Source organism: Myodes glareolus, chromosome 6, assembly GCF_982192425.1.
Source record: "Myodes glareolus chromosome 6, mMyoGla1.1, whole genome shotgun sequence".
Classification (NCBI taxonomy): domain Eukaryota; kingdom Metazoa; phylum Chordata; class Mammalia; order Rodentia; family Cricetidae; genus Myodes; species Myodes glareolus.
Genome location: NC_142031.1, coordinates 63795178 through 63804585, shown reverse-complemented (window position 1 = coordinate 63804585; position 9408 = coordinate 63795178).

Here is a 9408-nt window from a genome sequence, read left to right as displayed (position 1 = left end):
CCCTAACTCATGTCATGCTGTTTTTATATAGTCTATGATTTCTAGACAATCAACAATATTAAGCAATTCAGTTTCAGAGTGACTCGGAGAAAAGGATTCTGGGTCATCTTTGAAAGGATTGCAACATGCCAATGATCCTGCTGAGAATCAGTGTGGCTTCATGTTGAACTGCTGCTCCTGGGAATGTAAGACCTCACACCCTTAATGACTTCTCATCCACCCTGTGAGCTGCTCTGGATGTAAACCAAGGCTTCAAACAGAAACTTGGATGACTAAGAACTTGAGTAACCACTGTGGCCACAGTTCAGTGATCTGAACTCAAATATGGACACAGCAATGGTCTTGAGAGCTCTGCCACATGAGCCAGATCTACACCACAGGTTTCCAAGTCCAGATCGCTGTGTGTGTGGGGAGGGGGTAGGGTGGGAATACAGGATGGATGCTGGAAAATGAATTACCTATTTTTCTTTCCTTGACTCTAAATCTAAAATCTTCTCTGACAGCGACAACTCAGCCCATTTTACCGAACCTAGCTTTCAGAAGCAATAGATAACATTTTTTTCTATAATTGCCAAGTATTCCTGAAGGTCAAACAGTGATGTAAATGGAAGGGTTAAGCCTCTGAGAGATACCATTTTAACACAGAAAAAGGTGATATTGTCTCTATTTCAAATATAGACAATGATTTTCCATATTTATGAGTCAATCTTGATGCCTATAGATGAAGGCAAAGAAGCAGACAATAACCCTAGACCTGATATTGCTTCAAGGAAATTGTTGCAGCCTGTGAGGTTTCAACATCCAAGTTCTCGATTGGAGAATCTATTCATCGTGTTTGTCGACCTAAAAAAGCTGTATTACCCTTCAGTTCCTTAGAATCAGAGTTAGCCCATATAATTTACATCAGCAGCTGAGATGAAGGCTGCTCAAAGTCTAATTGCATGATGCCTTCTGGCACATTTTCCCCCAATACCTGCAACGCAACCCTTCACTGAAGAACAAGGTATGAGGTGTGCAGACCAAGGATGATCAACTCCTGATGCATGGAAGAACAGTGAAATCTAACCCGTTAGCCTATGATGAAATAGCTTAGTGTCTTTCAGGTACAAAAAAAAATAGGCAATGCTGAGAATTACTGATCATAAAACAAACAGTAACACCTATTGGCCAACGTCTAATAGGAAGGGCAAGAAGCTAACTATGCAATATAGTAACTTCTTTCCTAGCCCATTTGTCTGGGTCAGAACAGTAACACACCTGACTGAGTAGCAGAAGTGAGTTGAGACAAGGATCTCTCTGTCCAACCATTAAACTAATTCTCTTTCCACTCCCCACAGTTGATGCTCCATTTGCCTTCAGCAGATGGATGTGGTACTTCTGGTATGGTCAAAAGGCATGCTCTCTCATAGCCCAACAGGTTATTTTGGTTTATATAACAAGATATTTTTTTTTAAAAAAAGAGTCTTCCTCAGGGGCATCCTTCTATTAGCAAAATGTACAAACTATTGAAAACTCTAATTTTTCTATTGAATTGGTAATAATTACTGGTCATCAATCACAAACAAATCTTGGGGCTGAGCATACAGATATGTTGTTAAAATGATTCTCTGGCATGCACGAAGTCCTGGGTTTCATCTCTACTCCAGATATACAGGGTATGGTACCATATACCTGTAATCCTAGCACGCTGGAGGTTGGGGTAGAAGCAGAAGTTCAAGATCTTCATCAGTTACAAAGAGTGTTAGAGACCCAGTTATTTTAGGTTGTGTCACAGACTTTAAATTATTTTCCATGAATAAAAAAATATTTAGAGAAAAGCACATTGAGAAGCTCATATATGCCTCTGTGTGTATAGATAGATAGATAATTACACAAGTCATAAATCAAACCATTTTTAAAAACTAAGTATAGCTGATAATAAGCTCTTATTCTTAGAAATGCCTTTCCTCCACTCTCTGTAAAATATACTTCTTTTTGAATCTGGTCAAATTGCATGAGTATTTTTGGCTATGCAGATGCAACCTTTTTCTTTTTACTTCCTCTTGTGTGGATAGAAAGGAGATGAGATTTGAAATCATATCTGAGACAGAATCTGTTACTAATAATGTTACTTGGAGAAAGTTACATTAAGCTTTCATTTCCTCATTTGTAAACTTATATAAACAATTGACCGTTTATAAAGTAAGAGTGTGTGCTCACAAAACATGTACATACACATTATACATATCTATAAAAAACACACTTACCACACAAATTTGCTGGGAGAATTAAACGAGATGCATTTTATTATTCATAAGTTTAGCTTTTCCTCCTCAACTCTGAAACTTGCAGTGACTCTTCAATTGGATATAAGACACTGCTGCAGGGATTCTTCCTATAGCAGCAGCCGATAGTAACAAGTCAACATCCACATTACCATGGATAGAAATTGCTGAGCTCTCAATGCTTTCATCACTCTTATGACTTACACAATTATACCCAAACCCCCAAACACAAGTTGAACTGTTGAAATCAATGTGAGTAAGTGTTTTCCTACATAGCCAACCCACAAGTATATAATGGCATCAGCCCGATCAATACAATGTGAATTTACAATAATAAAAGAATAGCTTAGGTAGTTCTGACTACAGAGACACCACTGTTGTTATCAATCTTATAATTGAAAAAAATATTTATTTTCACTGATCTTTACAACCCTAGTATAAGTCCTTGTCTCAAGATTTTGAGAAACATTGTCTCACCTTATGTTTCATGAGATCATCTAGAAAGAACATTTTTAGTAAAATTCACTGTAAATAGTGGTTGACAAAACATCAGTAGGTCATGTGAAAAGGGTTAAAGATTTGTGACTGAAATATTTTAACAGAATTTGCTAATTTTACTAAGTATTTGACACAGAAAATTTTCTAATTTTGCTAAGTATTTGACATACACACAAACAGAGTGGGGAGGGAGAAAGGGAGGGAAGAAGGGAGGGAGGAAGGGAGAAAGAAAGAGGTACTCCAGTCATGACATGACCATAATCTTAAATTTTCTTTGGGTCTCCAAAAGATTATCAGTGCCTCCAATCAGCAGAAAGTAGCCTAGAAAACTATGCTCACATTCCCTAAAAAATAGATTATGGATGTTTGTCTTTGATTAGAGTCTTGGTTATAAGTTGTTATGGATAATGGTTAGGAAAAAAGCTAAACAAAGGATATTAGATTCAGAGTTCTTGTTTTGAAAAGAAAAAAGGGGGAAATGCTGTGGTATGATGCTTTTGTATATTGTAAAGATTTGTCATTCATATTAGTTTAATAAAATGCTGATTGGCCAGCAACCAGACAGGAAGTATAGGTGGGGCAACCAGATTAAGAGAATTCTGGGAAGGAAAGGCAGAGACACAGTCATCAGCTAGACACAGAGGAAGCAAGATGAGAATGCCTTACTGAAAAAAGGTACCAAGCCACATGGTTAAACATAGATATTTATGGGTTAATTTAATTTATAAGAGCTAGATAGTAATAAGACTGAGCAATAGGCCAACCAGTTTATAATTAATATAAGCCTCTGTGTGTTTCTTTGGGACTGAAGGGCTCTGGGACTAGGAGGGACAGAAACTTCCATCTACATTCCCATTTTTTAATATTTAATAATTTTCAAAGATTTATTTAGTTTTATTTTAAGTGCATGAGTGTCTGCCTGCATTTATGTGCATCATGTGTGTTCCTGGTATTCTAGAAGGTGAGAAGAGGGTTTCAGAGCCTGCAGAACTGGAGTTATGAGTAGTTGTGAGCCACTATGTGAGTGCTAGGAATCAAACTCAGGTCTTCTGCAAAAGCAACAAGTGCTCTTAACAGCTGATCCATCTCTCCAGCCACTATACTACTTCTACTCTTTAAATGGAAAATATACAACTGAGGAATAAATTCCACTACAGAAAAATCAGGACCATCATATTAAAATTATTTTTGTTTTATTTTCTCTGGATGATACAACACTGTGCACATATGAGTTGATTGTTGTTAATTGTGTAATTTTCCTGATGTCTGTCAAGTAGACACCTACCTTTACAATCACATGGAGAATCTCATTTATCCACCAGGAAATGACAAACCTGCTGAAGAGTTTAAGATCCGTAAAATGACCTTGCACACATTCTTAGATTTCAAACTTGCATAAGAAATTTCTTAAATAATACACAAAAGTCCTGTCCCAATGACCTAAGAACCTTCCTTGGGCCTCTGAGTTCCATCACCTCCACAGAGAACTTCCCTGGGGAACAATGTTTCAATATCTCAGTCCTATAGGGACTTTCAGTACTCAGACTTTATCAACTATCAAACTCCAAGTCAGAAAAACATGTACTTCAAGCAATCCTCATTTATTGCTGTTTGGCTTTAAAGTGTTAGGATGAGTACTTTTTATTACTAGAGGAACAACGTGACATAAACATCAATTTTAATATTGTCTTTCCTCTAGTTAAAATGATTTTAGCTCAGTTTTCAAGTACCTTCACCTCATATTTGTACAGTCCTTTAGATTCCAAGAATATGATCTCATATGAGGACTCTGTAAAACTCATTAGCTATCACTAGTTTTAGGTTACTGATAATAAATATTGGTCCAGAAAGGCTGATTTTTCTTGGGAGCACAAAGGTAGCAAAAGGTCAGAATATTAACATGGCTCTTGTTTATTAGTCTGTTTATAATAATGCCTAACTTTTTGGTCTAATTTGTACCTTTTCTATTTTTACCTGCTATTTTTTTATGAAGATGTTGGGTACCAAGCAAAGATGGAAATAAAACAGGTCTCCCCTAAAAAGAAAGGTCACAATTGCATGTTCACCAGATGAAGTTAAATGTTTGAATGCCATAGTACAGCTAAGGTGAGAGCAGAACGTTGCAAGTGTGGGAGAAAAATGACAGCCTCATCATGGAGAATCCATCGAGAAAGAGAGAAAACACCTCTTGGGGCAAACGAAGCGGGCTCGTCAACATAACCCCGAGGAAAACTGAAGTACTGCTCAAGCTGAAATACATATTTTCACAACACAGTTCTCTGTATCACTGATGATAAAGCAGCAAACAAAGGCCAACAGATAAGGATGAGCCAAGGTCTACGTCATTTCAGAGCATTCGTGATGTATCTATCCTGTTTTGGATTTCCAAGTTATTAATTAGAGCTCAAAGCATTACGATGTACTAAAAATGTTCTCCTTTTATTCTTTTCAGGTACTATTTTAGTCAATGAGTGAATCATGTCTAAGAAAATACTCCTGAAATATTTTTCATTGTTGTTCACTTGTTTTGCCTCTGCAGTACATCATATACTGCAAACTGTGTTGCTGCAATTTTTAAAGTTATAGATCTGCAATAGATTGAAAGGCAGACATATGGACAGACAAACAGACAGGTGAAGAGAAAATAGGTTCTTCTCTCTGGTTTCCTGTCCAATCTCTTTCATTCCTATTACCTAGAAGCATTAAGAAATCTTTGACACGTTAAGATGAAACATGACCTGTGGCTGAAGGTTGAAGAGATCATCAACGGTCAATGATTTAATAAATTATGCCTAAGCAACAAATCCTCCACGAAATCAAAAAAGTCTAGACTTGGAGAATTTGTAGTAGTTTGCCCTGCAGGAATGTTTGAGGGTGTCACTTCAATGTTTGAGGGCACTGAGGCCCCACCTTCAGAACCTACCTCACTACATGCATCTCTTCAGCTGGCTCCTTACCTTTCTCCCTTTTGATAGGTTCTATAAGAAACCAAGAAATGTATTATCAGGGGTTAAACTAATTAAGGCCAACGTACTGACTACTTACCAGTAGCATCCCCAAAGCAATGTGCCTGACCATCTCTGAGGAATGGATGGGGGGCAGGGTGCGGGCCTAGGTGGAGGGAATAGGAGGAAAGGAGAGAGTGGGAACTGGGATTGGAATGTAAAATGATAATAAAATAGTTTGTTTTCTTTTAAAAAATAATAAAAAAGAAAAAAGAAGAGCTAAAAATACAATCTACCAATACAACTTTTAAAAAAGAATTCTAACAACAGTATGCTATCTATGTTCAACATCGGGATAAGGGATAGTGTTTGTGAAGAGTGGGAAGTCTTATAAAAATGTGTGTTCTGATGTTAGCTCCAAGTATCCAGTGATAAGATTAAAATAAATTTAGTACTCAGTTGGTATCTTCTAAAGAAATATTTTTCCCTCCCTATATGAATTTTGGTGACCAGAGATAAAGTGTTCTATATCAAGTGTTATGCTAACTGTTTGAATGAATAGGAAAACACTTTGATTTTTTTTCTACACAGCTCCCTTACAAACATGTGGTTATAAGATTCCTGGAGACTGACAGCCAAGATGCATGTCTGTGGATAAATCAGCAGATGCATGCACTCGACAGTGGCGTCAGTAGGGTCAATGTGCAGAATTATCCTTTCTTCAAGTCCATTCAGGAATGACAAGTTTCTGCTACTAAAGAGAAGAAAACAAAGTCTGATAATGAAATTTATCTTTCTCTACATTACAGAGGTGTTATTTTTTTTTAAAAAAAATATGATAGTTAAAGATCGCTGGTTATTTTAGAAGTTCAAAGTCATTACCTTCTAAGTTTTAAGCTGGCAATAGTGACCCAAAGGAGGTTAGTCTGCCCCTTATTTAGCAGAAATGCAGAAAATGCAAGACACTGGGAATTTATGAGCACACAAAATTACACACTCATGAACAGAGCCCATGAGACAAGAGGAGTAAAATTTGAGTAACTCTGATTTATAGCTATATTTTGTCTATGAGCTTATGGAAACAGATGGTGAGAGAAAAAAGAAAACCAGTGTGCACATTCAGATTTTAAAAGAGAAGCAACATTAAATCCAGAAAGCCTTGATGAGTAACCCATTTGAAATGTACTCATCCGTGTTTCTATGGTTTCTTTTGGAGTGTGTTAAATATGGTGCTTTTTTTTTTTAAAGAGAAAGAATGGGGGTGGGTTAACTAATCTTCAGTGAGATCCTTTACACATAGCTGATGGCAATAGGAATCCCAGACGTCAACCTGAAACACCTCAATGTGTCTCTTTAGTCTACTCCTGTCTGCCTCTTGTTTCCCATATGACCCTGAAGACAAGTATAAATGTTTCCATATTAATAGCTCTTCCGTAATCTAAGACTTACTGATCTTTCACCATTATAGAGGCTTCACAGTGCTTACCGAGAGTAAGGAGCTATTTCAGAGCCAGCAAATCTTTAGCCAGAGTCTGTGCATCAGGAAATGCTCTGTTATCTGCAGCACTGCACAGCAAATTGCATGCACTGAGAAGCCAAAGCACCGTCTCTGCAGAACTAGAAATTGATCACTTACTTTCTTTTTTTGCTAATAAACTAATATTTATTCTTACAATATATCACTTCCAATTCATACAAATAGCTAATTAGAGAAACAAGGATAAGAGTATAAACAAAACTCAGTAAAACAGACATCAACACACTGAGTCCAAGTTAATCGGGGGTACGCATACCAATGGGTCCATCCAGGCTGGGCCATGGAGAAACACAGGGAGTAATAAGAAAGGTAACATTTCCCACAAATTTTGTAAAGGCTCTTGTTTTTATCTCTCTCTGTTACCACTACAACTCTCACTGTGTCTCTGCCAAAGTCATCTCTAATCCTTGAAGGTCAAGCAATTAAAAGAAGAACAAGAAATAACCCCGAAGTCCCAGAAGCTTCCTATAAACTAATGTGAGGGACTGTAGTCCACACAGATGCCCAGGCTGAGCAATATCCAGAGAGCAAACCACAATGGCCTATCACTAGAGAGCTGATAAAGGAGAACCCTGAGCTCCAAATGGGAGCACTTCAGGATGCTGAAGTCCAGGACCTAGCCCATGCATCTTCTCATAGGAGGTTGAAGTTAAGGTGGCCAAAGATCATGGTATACCACAAGAGGCAAGAGACAAGACAGCCACTGGGGGAAAAAAAATACTTTCCTATTGTGCCAACAAGTGTCTGCTTTAGTATCTGTTTAGTGTGCGTGGACAAATAGACGCTGTTTCTTACCATGTAACTCATTACGTCTTACTTACAGGAGATGCAGGCTGGTAATCCGAACAAAAGCCCCAAAAGCTTGGGCATGAACAGGCTGTCCAGATAAGCTAGCACAGCCCTTCCCCTTCTTGTTCCAGGGTAGGGCAGTTCCAGACCAAAACACCAGTCATTCAGGGACTGCCAATGATAGACCTCTCATCATTCTGTTTCATGAGGGAGCCTGGTTGACTGGAGGAGCTAACAGAGGGCTGCCTGCATTGATCCCCAGCTGTAAAACACTCTCCCGTGAGACTCTGGTCAAATCACATTGTCTCAGAAGCTTGCTTTCCTGCTCTGTAAAAAACGAGCCAGTGAACTAAATCTAAATCAGCTCTACCCATGTCCCCTGAGCAGCTCCTTCAGGTCTTGCCAGTCATTGTCACAGCACCACAGCTGTTACATTATTCAATTAATCGCAGAGTGTGTGACGGAAACAGCCATAATAATATACTATCCTAAGGCCGGAGTGAAATGCAGTTATGAGATTAACTAAAGTGTCTGCCTAAAATATAACAACATCTGATTACTGATGTTTATTTGTTAATGAGAAATAGAATAGACTTCTCCGGGAAAAAAAAAGTTGAGAGTTAAGTCTTTGTACCAATTAGGGAAGAAAAAGTCCCAGAATGTCTAAAGTAGAAGACACAAGAATCTGACTACAAGACAGGTGCAATGAGCCCTCCACAAGGGGTGGGCATGGATGGGCAAGAGGGTCTAGGGCACTGGTGCTCAAGCTTCCTAGTACTGTGACCCCCAATACAATTTCTCATGTCATGGCGGCCTACCAACCCCAAAATTAATTTCCTTGCTACTGTATAATGTAATTTTGCTACTATTATGAATCATAAGGTAAATATCTGACATGCAGGATATCTGATATGTGATCCCTGTGAAAGGGTCATTTAATCCCCAAAGAAGTTGCAACCCACTGCCGGGAACCTCAGAGCACATCTCAGTATACAAGACAAGGACCTCTTAAATGAAGACTCTTAGAGATACTGCCAGTGTGTGAGGGTGAAAGAACAGCCGCCTATGGGGTCAAGCTTCTAGACTACCAGCAGAAAATGGTTTAATAGTGCTTATTATTTAGCCATTATATTTACACTACAGTATATATATATTTAACTAACATGTATTAATATTTGTTATGTCTTATATAAGACATTTTACTAAGATTATTTTCATCCCTGTGGCTTGAAAAGTCTCAATTCCTCATTGTTATTCATGTTTCTAACTCCATCCTGGACTTGGTATAGAGAATGGATCTGGATAAAGGTAAGAAGTTAAGAACCACAACAATGCTGGGAAAAATAAATAATTTCCCAGCCATGGAGTCACATTT